Here is a 19,092-nt window from a genome sequence, read left to right as displayed (position 1 = left end):
CATTAGTGGTCTTGTTTGACACAAGGGGATGCTTTGCCCTTCTTTAGATGTGCACTGCAATCTTTTATTAGTAACACCTCTTCTTCAGGACCTGTTGTCAAGTAATAGATGTCTGGTTTTCCATAGGGACAAGTGCATTAGGCAACCTGCATCCTCATAAGATACTCTTGGGCGCAAGAAAACCTTGGGTCCTCCTACTGCATGTGGAATGAGAAAGCAGACCTAGCATGTGGCATTTACTGTGTCTCTCCCAACATGCATTATTTTATTATACCACATATTACCAGTTAATGAACTATGCTCCTCTTCAGTGCCATGGTGGAAGCCCTCCCCGTTAATCATACTTCTTTTCCCCCTGTTTCTCTTCCCAACCACTTGTGTTTCACCTTTTTCTTTAAAAGTCAAATAAAACAAAAGTATTAATCCTACATTTAAACATATTAAGGGTCAGTCGCTTCTCCAAACAACAAGTTGGTAGTAGATCTCTTTCTTCTGCTGGGGCCTCCCTCTGGAACAGCCTCCCTGCCTCCCTGAATCTTAAGAAGAATCATCTCTGGCTCCGGAAGTACCTCCAAACTTTTCTCTTTGCTTCTGCTTTTTCTCTTCCTCTCCCCTGCTCACCTCCTCGCTCAAACTGAAACAGCACTGGTTACCTGGCCACCCTCTGATCTCAGGCCCAGGTCCCTGCCCCGCCAGTCACACACACCTGCACTGCCTTCCTGGAAACCCCTGTACTTGGGGAAGGTTTTCTGTATCCCTACAGTCCCACTGCCAGCACTTGACACCTGATGTCTGCACTTACCCTTGCACGTTCTACCTGTTGGCCGTACTTTTACTTATTGACTTATTGTTTATTTATTGAATCATCCCATGTACTGCACTGTCCCCTCCCCCTTCCTCCCTGCCTTTCCCCGTTCCCCCTTCTCATGCACTTGCACTATCAGAATGACACCTGGCCTAGTAAAATCGTTGTCTGTCTCCCCTATATTCCCCCTCCCTTGCCTTGTCGCACCTTGAAACACATGTGTATAGGTGCCTTATAAATGCAATATCATATCATATCATATCATTAACATCATTATGCTCCAAAAAATTAAGAGTTTCAAGACATTGAAAAGTTATTTGTCTTTGCTACACAGTTTCCATTAAAAACTTCTTCACCACTCTCTTTTGCTGATTTCTTGTAAATATGGATAGCTGTAAAAAGAATTGAAAGAAAACTCCAAAATACTTACCATTATGTTGTGTATTGAGAAGCGGCGCTCTTATCTTTGTGAACGTCTATGATGTGGATCATTCTTGCCGTCTTTCAAGCTTGGAAGCAGTTGGGTTTGAATAGATGATGGTGTCTGGGCCAATGAATCGCTCCTTTTTCCACTTTCTTACATGGTTTCACACAAGCATGTGGCCATCTGGAAAAAGAGGAGCTGCTGGTGGGATATGTCATTTTGGATCACCTGATTGTTTTTTAGGGATCCTCTGCAAGGAGATATATATAAGGTACTTGGTAAGTTCTTTGAGATACATATCAAATCCCCCCGCCCCAGAATAGCAGAGGTAGAGTGAGCGTCAGAGATTGTATGTGACAGTGGAATTGGCATGCATTCTCCACCCTGCAACAATCTCATGAAGAGTCAGATGGTGATCTCCTCCACGCATATTTCTTAGCGCAAACAAAGCAAGAATCAAGCAGTGCACCCATGATTTTTCAAGCGTCTGCATAAGCTTAGTCAATTGCATTTTAAGCAGTCCATTCATATTCTCTACAAAACCATTGGCTTGAGGATGGTAAACCATGCATAATGTATGCTTTATCCCCAGGAGTGCTGGTATTTCCTTTATTAAATCATTGGCAAAGTGCTGCCCATTATCAGAACAAATTTCATCTGGATTTCCCCACCTCGTGAACACACCCCTCACCAGGAATTTATCCACTGAGCAGGCATCATTGTGGGCACAGGGAACTGCATCAAGCCAATGTGAGAATGGACACACAACTACAAGCATGTACTTGTGAGAAGTACACCTCTCTTGCATATCAACTTAATCGATATACAAGTTCCAGAAGGGACCTTCCTGTCACAGCAATGTTCCCTGTACAACTCTCAATGTGTGACCTGGCAGAAATATCTGGCAGATCATGCAGTTATTTACATACTCAGTGACATGTTCATACACATCTGGCACAAACCAGTCTTCACTTATCCCTGCAGCCACATGTTCTTTCGATATGTGGGTAGGTTAGTGAAGCTGTTTCAATGCCAACTGTAACAATTTCTTCGGCATGACAACCTTTCCTGCGCTATCATGCGCCAAACTGGGTCCGTTGGGGACAGAGAGCATCCTCACTTATTCCAAAGCTCTTTTTCAGCAGCTGATTGTTCTCCCTGCAGTTTAATTATCTGCAATATTGGGGTTGCATTAACATTTTCTGGTAATACATCTTTTTCTTTGCTCACTTTTAATACTGCTATCAGAGGTATCATTCTTCTTTGCCAGGGAACAGCACATGTGATCCCCCTAGCATATATGCTGCTTCTTTTGCTGCCCTATCTGTTCTTTCATTTCCTAGTGATATGAAATCTTGGCCTCCTATATGGGCTTTGCACTATATTAATGCTAACTCTACTGGGAGCGGTAACATTTCTAGTAGTTTACTCAGTAATGCTGCATGCTGAATGGGAGTACCATCACTTCTTTTAAAACCTCTCCTTTCCCATCTGGCTAGTCCTGGGTGCACTGTAGAGGTGACATAGGCTGAATCAGAGAAGAACTTTACTGTTTGGCCCTATGACATGTTTAGTGCTTCAATCAGGTCCACTAGCTCTGCTGCATGTGCAGAGTAATGGTTTGGCTGCTGTGTCTGTGACTACACTATCAACTCCTCCCCTTTGTGCACTCCTTGCTTGTCTGTGCCCCACCACGGTGCAACCTGAATGCCTTTGCCCTCTGGTCTAGTCAATGCTGGAACTTCCATCAATGAAAATCATGTCCCCCCCTTCTATCACCTCTTCCTTAAATAAGGGATTACTTTTGCTCATGTCGATGCATGCTAGGCAGTCATGAACATAATCACCTTTTCTCTTTTCTGTGCAATTAACTCTGATTGGTGTATTGTTCTGCACCTCAACCACTTTTATTGTTGGGTTGGTTAGTATCACCTCATACCCGGAGGACCATTGAGTTGTCATGTTGATTTTGTTTTCTCCAGTATGGCAAATACTGCATGTCCCACGTACACAACTACTGGACACCCATCATTAATGTGGAAGCTTTCTGAATAGTGAATGCAGCAGCAGCAAGTGCATGCTCATATGGGAAATGTCCCTGCTTTACTGCATAAAGTGACCAATTGTAATATGCAAGTGGCTTGTGTCCCTGTCTCTGTTTCTGTGTCAATAATGCTGTCATTACTTTTCCATCTGAGCATGAGAACAGGTGACATTTTTCTTTGTAATTGGGAGTTGCTAATACTGATGATATGATATGATATGGCATTTATAACGTGCCTATACACAAGTCTTTCAAGGCACGATGAGGCAAGGGAGGGGGAACAGAGGGAAGACAAACAATATGATCTTACTAGGCCAAGTAAAATTGAGATTGCGAAAGTGCAGGGGAGGGGGGAAGGGAAAAGTGTAGGTGCTTAGGAGGCAGGGGGAAGTGCAATACATTGTATCAACAGTAAAAACTAGAGATATAAATAAAATAAATAAAAAAAGTAGGTCAAAAAGTGCGACCAGTATGTGACAAATGCAGGGGTAAGTGCAGACATCAATTGTCAAGAGCTGGTAGGGGACGGTAGGGATAAATAAACAACCCCCAAGTGCACCGGTTGCCCGGGAGGCAGTGCAGGTGTGCAACTGGCAGGGGAGGGCACCTGGGCCCGAGATCAGAGGGTAGCCAGGTGACCAGTGCAGTTTACATCAGGATTTCAGCAGGGGAGAGGAAGAGAGAAAGCAGAAGCAAAGAGGAAGGTCTTGAGGTGCTTCCGGAACTGGAGTTGGTTCTCCTCAAGTTTCAGAGAGGCAGGGAGGCTGTTCTAGAGGGAGGCCCCAGCCAAAGATATAGATCTACCACCAATTTGTTGCTCGGAGAAGTGACTGACCCTGAGGGAGTTGGAGGCGGATGAGCAAAGAGCACGAGAAGGAAGATATTAAGGAAGAGAGAGTTGAAGGTATTGTGGCCCCAGGCCTTAGAAGGCCTTGTGGACAATGCAGAGGGTTTTGAACTTAATCCTCACAGCCACTGGGAGCCAGTGCAATGATTTCAGTCCTGGAGAGATACGATATCTGGGCTTGAGGCCAAGTACAAGTCTTGCAGTCCTGTTCTGAATGAGTTGCAGAGGACCGAGAGTAGAAGCAGGCAGATTTGGAAAGAGGCTGTTGCAGTAGTCCAGCCTAGAGAGAACCAGAGCTCTGGAGATATTGAGCTTCTGGGGGAAGGAGAGGAAAGGAAGAATACCTATGAGGAGGTGCAGCTGATAGTGTTACTTCTTGGAGACATCAGAGATGTGAGAAGAGAAGGAGATTGTGGAATCAAAGAACACAAGGTTTGTAGCCTCTCAGGTGGGAGCAGGAAGAGGACCAAGAGAGGCCGGCCAGAGAGCAACAGGAAAGGAGGGAGCAGGTGTGCCTATGAGGAGAATCTCAGTTTTACTGGCATAAGGCAGAGATCATTGGCACCACACCACTCCACGATAGCGGACAGACAGTCAGAGATGAGAGAAGGAGATGAGGTGGTGGAAGGGAGTCTGAAAACGAGCTGTCATCCACATAGCTCTGAAAGTTGGGGTAGAGAGCGGCAATGTGGTGGGCAAGGAGCGGCAGGTATTGGTTGAATAGCCAGGGAGAGAGGATAGACCCCTGGGGAACACCACAGGTAGAGATTGAGATAGAGGAGAGGAAGGACCCAAGTTGGACCTAGGAGGGTCAATCGGAGAGAAACGAGGTCAGCCCAGGTTATCACAGAAACAGTTGAGCAGGATGGCATGGTTGACCATGTCAAAGACAGAAGAGAGATCAAGTAAGATGAGGACACAGGGGGTATTGGAACGAAGGTTGAAGAGCAGGTCTTCACGGATGTTCAGGAGAGCAGTTTCCATGCTTCCGGCAGCTCTGAAGCCAGACTGATGGTCATGAAGACAACCATCAGATTCAGTATGAAGATTAAGCTGGGAGATGGGCAGCTTTTCCAGGAGTTTGCTCAGGAAAAGAGTGATGGAGAATGGGCGGTATTTAGCCGGCCAGGAGGGGTCGGCTGAAATGTACCTTAAGAAGAAGGTGCACAAGAGAGTGCTTCAGAGGGGAAGGGAAGATTCCAGAGGCAACGGAGTGGTTGCTGAGGTCAGCCAGGGTAGGAGCCAGTGTGTCAATGTGGCCCTTGATGGTTTTAGAGGCACAAGGGAGAACCTGTTTTGATGAGGTTTTCATAGATCAGACTTGTCTAGTAGCCTCCTCTGGAGAGAACAGGGGAAAGGCAGAGAAGGGGGAGGAGAGGTGGCCACAGAAGGGCCAGAGGAAGAGAGGGGAGTAGAGGGAGGAGGAGGGGAAATGCATGGTGCATGTGCTAACTCGTGCTTTAGCTCATCAAAGCTCTCACCCATTTCAGCAGTCCATTTTATGAGTGTTTTATTTTTCTGTGCTCCTTTTAGTGCTTGGAAGAATGACCTGGTTATCTGGAGTAATCAAAAATCCAGGCTCTGCAATAGTTGCACAAGCCCAAAAACTGCTGCATTTCTTTCACTGTTTGTGGTTGTGGCGTCTTGTGTATGGCCTCCACTCTTTCTAGTGTTATTTTTCTCCTGTTTGCTGACACAATCTGACCCAAATACACCACATCTTTTTGACAATATTGTAATTTATCTCTTTCCACTTTGTATGCTTTGTCTATTGGCAAAGTCAGTAGTGCCACTGAGTCCCTTCTACACTGCTCTTCTTTCACACAGCACACCAATAAGTCATCTACGTACTGTATTACTGTACTAGCAACCTGCAAATTGCTGAAATCAATCTGAATTACTCTCTTGAAGATGCTCAGCCCTTCACAGTACCACTGAGGCATTCTAGTATGTTTGAAACCCCGATACTTAAAGGCGGTAAAATACCTTGTGTCTGGGTGTAGTGCAATGGAGAAAAGGCTACAGTTAAATAGTGTGCCTTTGCGGGAATGTTACAAAAAATGCTTGCAGGGCTAGGGAGGAATGGATACTCTGCCTCAATTATGTCATTTAGTGGGCATAAATCCTGAATAAAATGCCACACCCCTCCATATCCGCTTGTTTAATTGGATAGACAGCTGTGTTGAAATGTGATGAGCTCACCTGTATTATGCCTTGCTGCTATAGGACATGCAGTGTATCGTATATGCCCTCATCTGCTCCTTGCGAAAGTGGGTACTGCTTTACTCGTAGCAATAGTGCGCCTTCCTTCAATTTGATGTATACTGCCCCTGCCCCTTTGAGTATTCCTATGTCATGGGGTCCTGTTGTTCACAAACGTTTGGGCACTTTTTCCAAATCTTCCTGCAAATATTGTGCATTCTTTTCTTTTACCTGTGTGATCTGGGGCGCTGCCCTTTCTTTTATGTGTACTGGGCAAGGTATGCTCAGCTAGAACACTACCTATCCTTCTTCGTTGTCTTTTGTTGCAAACAACTCTGAGTCACTTACTCCTGTCAATGTCAGTGTAGGATCAATGCATACAATTGAACGCCATTCCGTGTTGTTCTCATCAGTAGCAGCCAGTATAATCATGTCTTTCTGTACCACTACTTTCTCCAAGTACAGTAGAGTGTGTGTGTCTGAGATAGCTGAGGAGGGACAGTGAGGCCTGAACAAAAATGTGTTGGACAGGTGGAAAACCATCCCCTCAATCCCTGGCAACCATCACAACAACACGTGTACCCCATACACAAACACCTCTATATGTGTGGGTATCCCTCTCATTGTGCTGTGCGCATAATATGCCTGAATTAGTAGTGCCACCTGTGCTGGGTACATTCCCGGTGTGGTGCACACCATCCCTTTCTCCAAGAATGAAATTGTGGCATGCAATTTGCTGAGTAGGACCCTCGCCAGAATATTGATGGGTGTGTCTTTTGAATACAGTAATGGTGCTATGATATGCTGTGTCACTATTGTCAATGGTAAATCATTTGTCAGAGGAAATTTCAAAATTGTCCCAAAATGCCTTGTGTGTCCAAACGCTTGTTAGATAATGGAAATCCTTCTTCCTTGATGCATGATCTGATTGCCCCATTATTTATGAGAAAGGAAAATCCCCTCTGTCCTATCTGAACTGCTACCTCTGGTTCTTCCTCAGGGTCTTGAGTTACTGCTAGACTAGGACACACTCGTACTCCCAGTGGCCACCCCTATTGGGAAAACGTGTTTGCGGATGACCTAAATGGGTTACTGCCCACCATTGTCATTCCTGTGTATTGGTATTTGGTACTCTGTTCCAGTATTGTTACACCTTCTATTATCTGTGTCTGCGCTGGTGCCTGAAGTACCTTGAGTTCCATTAATCTCCTCACCTTCAACCTGCATGTGTGTCTGTGTGGGCACACCCTGTGTTGCTGTGGGCTGTATCAGTAGTTGTTGCTGCTGTGGCATTACCTGCCCCTGTTGAGGAGTCTGCTTCATGTATGTCTGTTGTTGCTGCCCTGCCTGTGCAATAAGATGTTCATGCAAAATGTAAAAAATTCCCATATGCAAGGCATTACGCTCCGAAACGTGGAGTCATTCCCCTGTATCCCATTCCCCTCCCACGTGCATAGTATCCTCTCCCAATCTGATACTGTCCCAAGTACCCATTGCCTTTACCTGTCTGAATGACGCCTAGCTGCTGCTGCACGTTTATGAATGCGGGTTGCTGCAGCATTTGTACCATTCCCCACTGCTGGTTGGATGGCAGCTGAGTGTAATCACCCGGATGCATTACCGGAGCCACTGGAAGCCCTCCTTGTTGAGCTTGTGGAACAGCAACTTGCCCTGTGAGTACTGCTCCTTCCATATGTATTTTTGCCAGTTTTTTCTGAACTAATTTGTTTTCTGCCTTGGTTGCATTATCGACTGTCTTTTTATCCTTCTCTGGCTCCTTTTTGTAATAGTGTACAATTCTCGCCTGTATCTCGCTCACCCCCACCATTAATGAAGGTAGACTGTAAATTAAATTGTTGCTGTCCATGGTCTGCCATGGTATCTAATGAACCTCGCCCCTCTCTTTCTGTAAAAGGGGCATTTGTGTGTGAGCTCTGTGTTCATTGCCACGTTGTGGTCTCTTCACGACCGCTATTCTGGTTTTCCTGCTCTGGAGCCTATTTCCCCAGTCACCCAGTGATTCTTCTCTTTCCTCCTTTTCTCTCTCAATTCATCTCCCTTCCCTCCTCCTGTCTGTCAAATTGCATGTGTCTGTTTTGTCATGCCCATGATTGCTGTCACCGCTGTCTTCCCAGTCTGAGATGGTGTGCACTTCTTCTGCCATATAAGTTTCGCTGTTGTAACCATCCTGACCCAATTGTCTATTTTAAATTGTATGCGCCCTGCTGTCCACCCCTGTTCGTTGGTTCCCTTCTTGTGTTCCTTTTCTTTTTCCTCTATCCCCCTTTCCATTACTTTTTCTGCTTCCTTGAATATGCTAAGTTGTTGTGTTTTTGTCATTTAAATATTTCCTCCTCCCTTTCTCGTCTTTTATAATAATGCTTGTGTCACACTCCTCTTTCTTTTTATGTGTCCTTTGCTTGACTTCAGACACTCGTTTAGGATTTGTATACCTGGCAACTGGTTTTAATAATGGGTATATCATATAGGGTGGAGGTGTAGCACTTCCCTGCTCCTCCTCCTTCCCTTTCTCTGTCTTTTTTTCCTTTTCTTCATACAGTTTCCAAAGCCCTGTCTCTTTTTGAGCTTTGCCCCTTTGTGTGTGGCTGCCAAGTATGAGTACATACTTTCTGTAATGTCTTTATTGAATGTTCCCTCTCTGGGCCATTCTTATAAAACGTTCCCACTGTGTTATGAACCCACTCAAAATGGTACTTTGATATTTTATCATGAAATTGGGGCAAAAACGTGATAAACTCTCACTCTCACTCCCACTTCCAACAGTCCCACTTGCTCTATTTTAATACTTACCACTTCACTGGAATGCCTTAGATTCTCTCGCTCCGGCCTTCTCTGCAGGCCCGCCCTTTCACACTTCATACTCAATGCTTGCACACAATGGCCCTTTGTTAGTTAGTTAGTTAGGAAAAAGCGGCTACTCCTCCTCTTGATCAACTGCATTGGCAGCTCTGTGATATTAACAAGTTATTTCCGGTCTGGCTCTTCTATTCTTTCCACAGACACATCAAACAAATACTACGACCACTTTCCACAAAACTAAAAACAAAACTGCTGCTACTCACAATGGTGTGAGCTCACATAGCCCAAAGGAATTCTTCCACAAAGAAAATAAAATGGCACAACTATACCAATTGCCTGCACTAGGCACAACTCTTGTCTAAAAAGTTCTGCCACTTACTACACAACCTTCTGCTCTAGCGCAGATGTGCCACCGTCTACACGCTCCCTATCGTAACGGCAGACCTAAAATCTTAGACTACTTCAGTCAATCGCCCTCTCCATCACTAATGAAGGTGTGTCCTATACACCATAAAAATAGTCCCTGCCACCCCTAGCGCTTTCATGACCGGGTACACTCACATATCCTTTTAGGAGATTTTTCACCCTCTCAACCTCAGAGTCTCTTTTTAAAGGCCTGCACTTTCGTTCAGAGTGAAGGTAGCGCCGGACCAGGTGGACCTTTGGGAAGTGGCGTCTGAAAGTGAGCAGTCCTTTCCTCCCTTACACGTCCATGGACCTCTCTTGGCTCAAGCTCTTTGTACTGGCCAACAGATGCTGTCCCGCACTCCTCCGGGTGTACGGCTGGAATCCTCGCGCCTTCCTCGAACGGCAGAGATATCTTACTGGGGCCTCCAAAAATGTGTCAGGTTGCCTTGTAAACCTCACCAAATTTTTTTTAAAAGTAGTCAAAGAGGAGTGTAAGAAGTAACACAGTTTTATGCTGGGCCCCAGATGCAGCTGGCACAGCAATTTCAAACAGATCGTGGAACGGAACTGCATTAAAAGGCACTCTCAAAGAAATGCCCCTAAAGTCAGAACTTTTATATAAATAATTTTTATAAAAATAATTAGCATTCGTGATCATGAGACATGAAAAAATCACCCCACACAAATCTGATTGCACTTTGAACCCTTATAGAAAAACATACATTGCAATCAATAATTGGGTCTACAAACCTTCCCACACCGCCCTCATTTACACCCTGTGGCATCAAAATCCACCCCCAATTCCCACAACACAAAAGTCATTGAAACATTTGAGACAACCACCGGAACTTCTTGGTCACCTCATCCTGATTCTCACAAGGATGGCTGTCCACCATGACATCACCAAAGCCTTGGACCACAGACATACTGCTATACAAATGTTACATAACAGGGAAAATCTAACCCATTTCCCTGGGAAAATGTTCTACGGGGCAATTTGAAACAGCCGTGGTTCTTTTCGACTCCATTAGAAAATTGTATTTCATAAATGATTTTGAATTATAAAAATGGACATGTATTTATTATTCGTTGGTGGAACCTGTGAGCTCTAATCTGTGACCTCAAAAAATAACAACCAATGTCTACTTCTCTCAATGCTGGCATGAGATTACAGACTCTATACTAATTCACCAACTACAGCGGCCATTGCCGCAAACAAAAATGCTAGCACACTTTTAAAGCAGAAGCAAACTTTTATGGTTTATGTATTGTGTTACATTCTACCACTAAGTTTGATCATACTTACCCATGCCCCTATATTTATGGATTTGTTTGTATTAAGGATTGTATTTCACAGGTATTAAAAAGAGCCCTCTCCCCTTTTACAGTTCTACTCTCACAGCTTATAAGTGCATTCTTTTATAAGGCATTGGACTTGTATCTTTATTACAGTATGTATGATGACATTCTGCAACTTCCAAGTGAGTAGTTTCAGATGTGAACATATCTAGCTTTTGATATTAATTTGTCTATTTCTAGCAGTGTACTTTTTGTGTAGTCTTGTTATTCTCAGTCCCAGTGTTTGTCAAAAATTGTGAGGGAGTTGGGTCCCCAGAGAATCCTAAAAAATAGGAGGGGGTAGATGAACAAAAAAGGGGGGAATACCACGTCTTACATTTTTGTACATGTCCATGTGTCCACAATTAACTGTATGATCACTCTCAACAATAAGCAAAGATAGGACTCCTTCCATTCAGAGAATGGTACAGGTCATAACCCATGCAAAGATCTATGTGCATAGAATAGCATCTGATGAGGGCGAGATTGCCAGAATTATTCCGATTTTTGAGAATATAATTATGCAGAAAATTCTATTTCTGAAAGTAAGATCTACAAATCAAATTACACTTTCATAATGCTTACTGCCAAAAAGCAGAACACACACACAATTTCTCCTGACATCCACAGAAACTGCATTGCAGTGGCAGCAGGGCTGATCAAAGGTTGCATGGGTATTGCGTCTTTTTGCAGACACTGTTTTCTGATGGGTGTTTTGCAGCAGGAGTTTTGCCAAAAATTGCCATCGACATTTTTTGGGGCACTGGGAAAGGGTAAATAAAGGGTTGGGAGAAGGGAAATACAAATAATTATTCAGCAGGGGTTTGGGGGAACCCCCCAAAAATAATGTACAAATGTTTTCGATTCACTTTTTCGGCAAAACTCCTGCAGCAAAAAACCTGGCAGAAAAAAGGGGGTTGGCGAAATGACATGGAACCATTGCATGTGCACCACTGAACACAGTTACCAGCAGGCAAAGGTAACCTTTTAACTGTCTGCACCTCTGGTTAAAAAAATTATAAATGTGGACCCTAGCAGCCTAATGGCAGTTATTAAAATCTGAATGTAATTCCTGTCTGGATTTGACAGGATGGTTACTGAGATTACACAATCATACAGCCACAGGCATTCAGAAGTCATATTATTTTCAGTTTGAGGAGAATTAAATCATCCATGATATGGCTGGGTGTGGATTAGTTGTCTTGCTTTGGGGTATTGTAGGCAAGGCATGGTATCATACGTATGACACTGACACAATAGGTACAACTTCTAAAAACTGTATTGAAGCTTCTGGGGTTGGAAAACTCCTACTCTGCCCTATAACTAAGATGGGAGTAGTCTCGACCATCAAATGATAAACAAAACTGTCTTACTGGAGTCTGTCAAATCAAAATGGCCTATGCTAACAGAAACCTAATGCCTGCCCTACCGCTTGTTCAAAAAGTGTATAAAGGAGAAATGTATGCAAAGAAAAAAACATTGTTCAAAATAGTAAATGTGGCTGAATCAGCTCTCCTCCCCACGTTAGACCACATGGAGTAAGGCTTTCACTGTGGGCAGGAGGACACACTATGGCTTGGGTTTTCAACACAATAAACAGTTACAAAATGTGGATCGAGGCCCGCTGGTTTCCATGCTAATGTCTCTCTTTCTAGTTCCAAATAATGTTTCAACAAAAAGTTCACACAGGTCCGCCTCTGTCGGGCTCAGAACTCTTCAAAATACAGATGATATAGGTCCCCTCTGTCGGGCTCAGACTTTTCTGAAAACAAAGTTCCACAAAACTTGCAAGGGGGCTCCCTTCCCCAAGATTATTACACTTCGGGCCTCCCTCTGTCGGGCTCAGACCACTTTAAGATGTCAAAGACTTTCAAATGTGCGTGGATTTCTTTCAGACCTCCAAAGGACCACTTTGACTCAAAGTTCAAGATTCAACTTTCACTCTCCCCTTCTCTATGAGTTAATTTTGCTTACCTTGCATTTGCAGTTCATTCGCTTTATCGTTACAAACAATGCACCTTTCACAGAGACTTTCAAGTGGACTACTTTCTTTCACCGGACCACTCAGCTACTCATTATTGCTGATTCTACAGCTGTCCTTACTTCAAAGTTCATTCACAGGTCTGCCTTTCTTCGAGTCTCATCCACAAGCATGCAGCCTTCACTTATGATATGATGTTGCCACTTCAAACTTTATTTAACACACACCGGTCCCTCAGGTCGCTTTCCAACTAACCGGCTGTGTGCATTTTTTTCTTGGTTTTATGATTTCCAATACACAAGTCTAGGTTAGTACCACAGGCTTGGCCTCGCCTCCCCAACTCTGCCTTTTAGCCGTGTGAGGAGAGCTAATTGGTATCAGGTGTATGCACTTAGATTTAAGTGCCTGACTTTGCCTGACCCGATTAGCGGGACATATGCAGTACAATGTGTGAGAGTTAGTCTGTTACTCTCAGTCACCCTCTTCCTCGACTCAGTGTTTGTGAAAAAAGGGGGAGGGGGAGTTGGGACATCAGAAAATCCTAAGAAATAGGATGGGGTAGGTGAACAAAAAGGGGAGAATACCACGTCTCATTATCGACTGCCTCACCCCCACTCTCCAAAGACTCCTCATGCAGTGGACCACCCACCAGGGGTCTGGATACAATGGAAATGGCTGTGACCTGGCCACCTGAGAGAGAGATCCACAGGGACTAGCAGGTGAGACACCCTCTGGCTTCTCACAGTACCCACAACCAGCAGCACGTGAGACCCATCCCTGATAGCCTTCTTTGATTCCCTTTAGGAGAGTTCACACCTTCCTCCAGGGAACAGGAACACATCCAGTGAGGTCCCCTGGGAGTCAATGAGCCAATGTTTCAAAGATACTCCAGACATGACAATGTCCCTCTCATTTCAGGGTGATTATTACTGGAGTCCTTTTGAAGTAGGCAGAAAAAGGAAGGGGGCCGAGTTGCAAGCTTCTTCTAATTCTAAACCATTGCACCTGCAGTGCTCTGTCACCTTGTTGAGCCAGCCAAGCCTGTTTGTTACCAAACGCAAGTCTTCAATTATCTGTACCTGTAGTGGCTGAGTGTTTCAGTGGCATTGATGAGACACCATCTGCGTTTCCCAGCGGCTTCTACCCGCAAGCCATTACCACTGCTGAACATCACTACATTACTAGAACCCATGGCTGCCACTTAATATGGATATGGAATACTCCTTGTCACTCAAGACATAAAGCTCCAGTGCACAATTACAGCGGTCTATCCAGGTGCAATGGGTGATAAGGTGACAACCCAACACCCATGATGGGCCATGCAAGGTTGGAGTTGCTTTGCTTCCCTAGTCTTACATGGCCCATTGGGTTAGAGACTGGGACATTACATACCTAAATGTGCAAAGTGGACTCTCCTGCATTTTTTATATTTCCATGTGCATGCTGGTGGAGGCGCTCTGGCCAAACCACACATGTACAGGTACCAGGAAGATCTCCCTGCTTCCAGGCTCCAGCTTCATGTTGTGTGGGAGCCACATGACCTTCATTGCAGGCAGTGTATGCAGTCTGGATCAGGTCTTCAGGTAAGAAAAATAGTATCTTTGAACGTATGTATGTATGTATGTATGTGTGTCTGTGTGCATGCATGAGTGCATGCAAGGGTTTATGTCTGTGAAGCTGTGTGTGAATGATAGTGCATGCTTTTGTGTGCCTGCCAATGAGAGAGTGTATGTTGTATGGGTGTGCTAATGAATGAGAGAGTGAGATTATATGAATGTGTTTGCGCCCTAGAGAGGGCTTTTGAGTGCAGGGGTAGCGTAGCATCAAAGGTAAGACCAGCATGATAAGTGTTCATAAGAGACCATACTGGTCTACATTGGTGGAACATGGAACATGGTTGTGTATAGTGGCATGGCATTTCTTATTTGGGTCTCAAAGGAAAAATTGCATGATGAGTCCCCTTAAGTGGCTATAGTGGCCAGGGGAGGACTAGCAACATCTGGCCTGGCCGGCAAGTTTACTTCTCTGGCCCATAGTGTGATGGCCCAAGCCCACATAGCAGCATCCCCAACTACCAGAACAAGTAATACCAACCTCCCCCCCCTTCCACACATTCTCAAGTAGATATAGTAGACATTATTGACATTACATTCTTTTTATGCAACTTATTTTTCAGTTATGTTTGTTGTTTCTTAGAGATCTGGACACCTGGAAATTCCCACACTTACCGAACATAGTACCATTTTTTCACCAGGATAATACAATTAGTGAAATTAAAAAGTAGGGCTTTGAGCCCATTTTTTAATCTGTTATAGTTTGTAATATCTCCTCTCATTCCATTTCATCTTTAGTTTTGGAACAATGTAAAAAGATGGTGAAGCTAGAGAATTCTTTGGTACAGGAAAGCAATTGACAAAGCCGGGGTATGGGTTTGCTCTTAGAGTCAAACATGAGCTGACATGGCAAAATATCCACATATAGTTACCTGCCTCCCCAGCCCACAACACAAAACCCATATCTGCACCCTGTGTAAGCACCCCCCACAAAATAAGACCCTTCAGAATGCAGGGGAGACTTCATCTTCTCCTATTCTCCTATTCCATCTTCAGTATTACAAACAAAAAAATGCTTTCTGCAAATCTGTTATTAAAAGGCTAGACCAGTATACTGTATGGATGCAAATCCAGCATTTCAAGCTTGAGAGAAAGTTCAAAAACCTCTACAGTGTGGATATGGGCCACATTTCTGTTGTGTATGACATTAAGGCCTTATGTGGAGCCAACAAAGCAATAAATGAATTTATGAGAGTAGTCATTGAAGAAATATAGAGTAGAAACCGGAAGCATTTAACATACTGAGAATGCAAAACATGTTGTGCTTATATGCAGCAGAGCATTAGAAAATAGGATTCATTTGTAAGTAAAGGAAGGAGAGACATGGCACTTCCTAAAATGGAAAAGTTGTTCAGAAAAATATAATAGAGAAAAGTTATAGAAAATAGTAGGGAACATATGGAAATATGACTGGCAAGCTGGTGTGTATTACCTGAAGTTCATACCATTTCAGAATGACTTGAATTTCGAAAAGCAGTATTTTGTGGTAGTTAAAAATTGAGGCCGCAGAGAAGCATTTAGATTTTCTGTGATAAAATACCTTACATTTCTGCATGTCTCAGACTCTGCAAGAGACAAGGTCTGAGCCCTTAAGGGAAGGTGCGAAAAGCTGCATAGGGTTTGGTCCGAAGCATAGGGTGAAGCAGGCTAGCAAGCCTTAATCGAGAGACATTATAACAAATAATGTTCTTACACACTAGTCAAGGTGTGCAAGGTGACGGCCACAGTTTGATGAGAATCTGGAAGTGTGCTGAGATGTTCACCAGTCAAAGTTGATCAGGCAGGAGACACACTGCCCCCTGGTGGTATGTGGTCACCTAGATTGAAGCTACAACTATCAAGAAACAAGGGCACTGTGACTAAGAATATTAGGGAAAGGGATTCACAACAACAGAAGCAATGAGACACATGATTAACACAGGGAATACAGTAAGGGCCATAGAAGGGTGGGAGGTATCATAAGTATATTTGCCATCTCCCTAAAATTAAAATATTCACAAGAACCACAACAACCCACACATCCACACATATATACGTGTATACTCAATAATTGTATTCTGTCCTAGAGTGATGCCATAGAATTATTGTCTAGGGGATTGTGTCTTCCCATGATGGGAAAGGAAGGATATGTCCCAGAAGTTGAAACATGTTTCCGAAAAGAGAAGTCACAATAATAGCTGTAATTTGTACAGTCACAAGCCTGAGAATGTTCAGAGGGTGCCAACAACTAGGTCTCATGTGAAAGCCATGAGGTATAAATGTTCTGTTGCCACACTGCCTGCCCCTCACAAAATGATTAGACAACAATGAGGGCTGAAACCCACTGTGGAACACTTGAGGGTGGGATAGCCAATGGAAAAGTGATGCACATGTTTCAAAATATACAAATTCCCAACAGCCAATGAAGTTAAAGAAGTTTATATAAAATGATATTAGGTCATTACTAGAAGGAGGTTACTAGCTCGGTCACCAGGGGTAGGTTGGGCCAATAGGGCTAGGTAATGTATAGTAATGTGCAGTGAGTCACAATGATTGATCAATCAGTGAATACAAATTTAAATGTATCTCGAAACATTGTCAAAGCCATGATGTCACACACTCCTATATGAGCCGCCATTTAATGATGACTATTCAAATAATATTTGTATTATTCATGGCTGAGACTGCATTTAATAAACATTTATTTTTCTTCCTAGTCATGCAATTTTACTGCTCAGTGTGTTGAATGTTGGCTAATTGGATATTTGCGACTACCTTTACAATACTGTTCAATAAATCTGGTTTTCCAAGCACCAATGTATCTACAAGGAGGGAGTGTATGAACCATCTGTATCCTGAGGCAAATACCTCTGAGAAACAAACTTAGATTTTAATTATAATGAAAATGTACTGTAAATATAATCTTAGTCTGTAGAATTGTGTGTACTTTCAAAATACCAAGGTTATGATAAAGCAACCTAAAAAATATATATGAGAAGTAGTAATTGAAACATATGTTAAGAAAACAAGTATGCGCCTCTTAGTCAGAAAAAAGAAAGGGGGTCAAGCCAGTCCCACAATCGGTGCAGTGGCATGCAGGTCAGACAGATCTCAGCAACAATCAACGTGCTGATTTACCATTCCAGATGTGTGCCTCCACTTCATTTTCCATATTTTCCATACCCATCATCCTCTGTTGTCCTTTCCTTGGACCACATCCTCAATGCCCCCCTGTTTCTAACAGTTAACTTTCATACCTTTGTTCCCCTTTTGCTCCATCCTTTAACTATGAATTAAATCCCCTTGCTTTACCTTGAATGGACCTCTTTCCTTTTCCCACATTGCTCAGTCACCAATTCCTTGCCATTCATGCCCCCTAATTGCCCATCACACCAAACCCATTCTTTGCCCCTCACCACCTTCTTTTTCCCTGCCTTACAGCTAGACAGTAGACCACATTGATTTACCACTCACCCTCTGCCAGACACGATAAAAAGCCATGGTGGGGGTCTTGCTGGAAATTGTGGCTATGGGGCTTGTACTTGGAATATGGAAAACTAAAGATGGCAAGTGAGAATGGCTTGCTTTGTGTTCCCAAGATGCACTTTCTTGGAAAGCCGGCTGTTTATTTCAACTTACTGAAGCAGAGAGAACTGCAAGGGTAATACACCTTGGGCCTAGTGATTGAGCAGGAGCAAGACCGGCTTATTGTATTTATGTGTGTTTTCAAATAAGGTGGAGTGTGAGTGTGTGTTTCAGTTTCTGTGACTAGGTTAATGTGTTTCAGTGTATTTGTGACAGTGTAAAGTATAGGTGGAAAGATGTATTTCTGTTCATGTGACTTTGTATTACTGGGCTTGCAGTAGTGGCACTGTAGTTATGGTTAAGTTGCTCAACCCATAGGAAGAGTACTTTTTGGGAGGCTTATAACTTCTCTCCCCCTTGACTAATCCTCACGAAACTTAGCAAAAAAGGTATATGGCCCTGTAACATCGATTTTGCAAAGTGTGGTGAGTTTTCGTCAAGGAGGAAGTAAAATTATAGGGGTGTCCCAAAATGTGTTTTTCCCATAGACACAATGGAAAACTGTTTTGCTCACGCCTACAGCCTAAACCGCTGGACAGATTTTCACCAAATGTGTGGCAGGAGTGGTGGCTTGGTCCCGAAAGCGTGTTTTTATACATTTGGTGTAAATTCGTAAAGTATTTTTTTAAACAACCAAAAAGTAGCCACAAAAAAATGTGTAATATCTGAGTTCCGTCCGCAGATGCACTCCCTGTTCGGTCTGCAGATGGGCCTCTGATTTGTCCAGAAGGTGATTTGAGGTCCGCAGACATCGGACCCAGCCGCTGACTGGATGGTGAAAAGCATGAAGTGCGTCAGATTTTTGGAAATGCCCACCATTTTGGATACGTGAACAGGTGCCGGTGTCTGTGAACATCGCAATAAAAACATATTAAAAAACACAACATTGCACTTGTCAAACAATCTCTGGGGATTTGAGGGGTGTAAGGAACTCATGGTGGCAACAGTAAAGACAGACACAAATGATCACAGTTTAAGGGTGTTTATTAAACTGTAAAGGTAGGTTAGAAAAACACCTAATCTAAACTTAAACCTTAGATGGGAGC

This window comes from Ambystoma mexicanum, chromosome 4q (genome assembly GCF_040938575.1).
Source record: "Ambystoma mexicanum isolate Mex_15411 chromosome 4q, UKY_AmexF1_1, whole genome shotgun sequence".
Taxonomy (NCBI): domain Eukaryota; kingdom Metazoa; phylum Chordata; class Amphibia; order Caudata; family Ambystomatidae; genus Ambystoma; species Ambystoma mexicanum.
Note: the sequence above shows the minus strand (reverse complement) of the source record.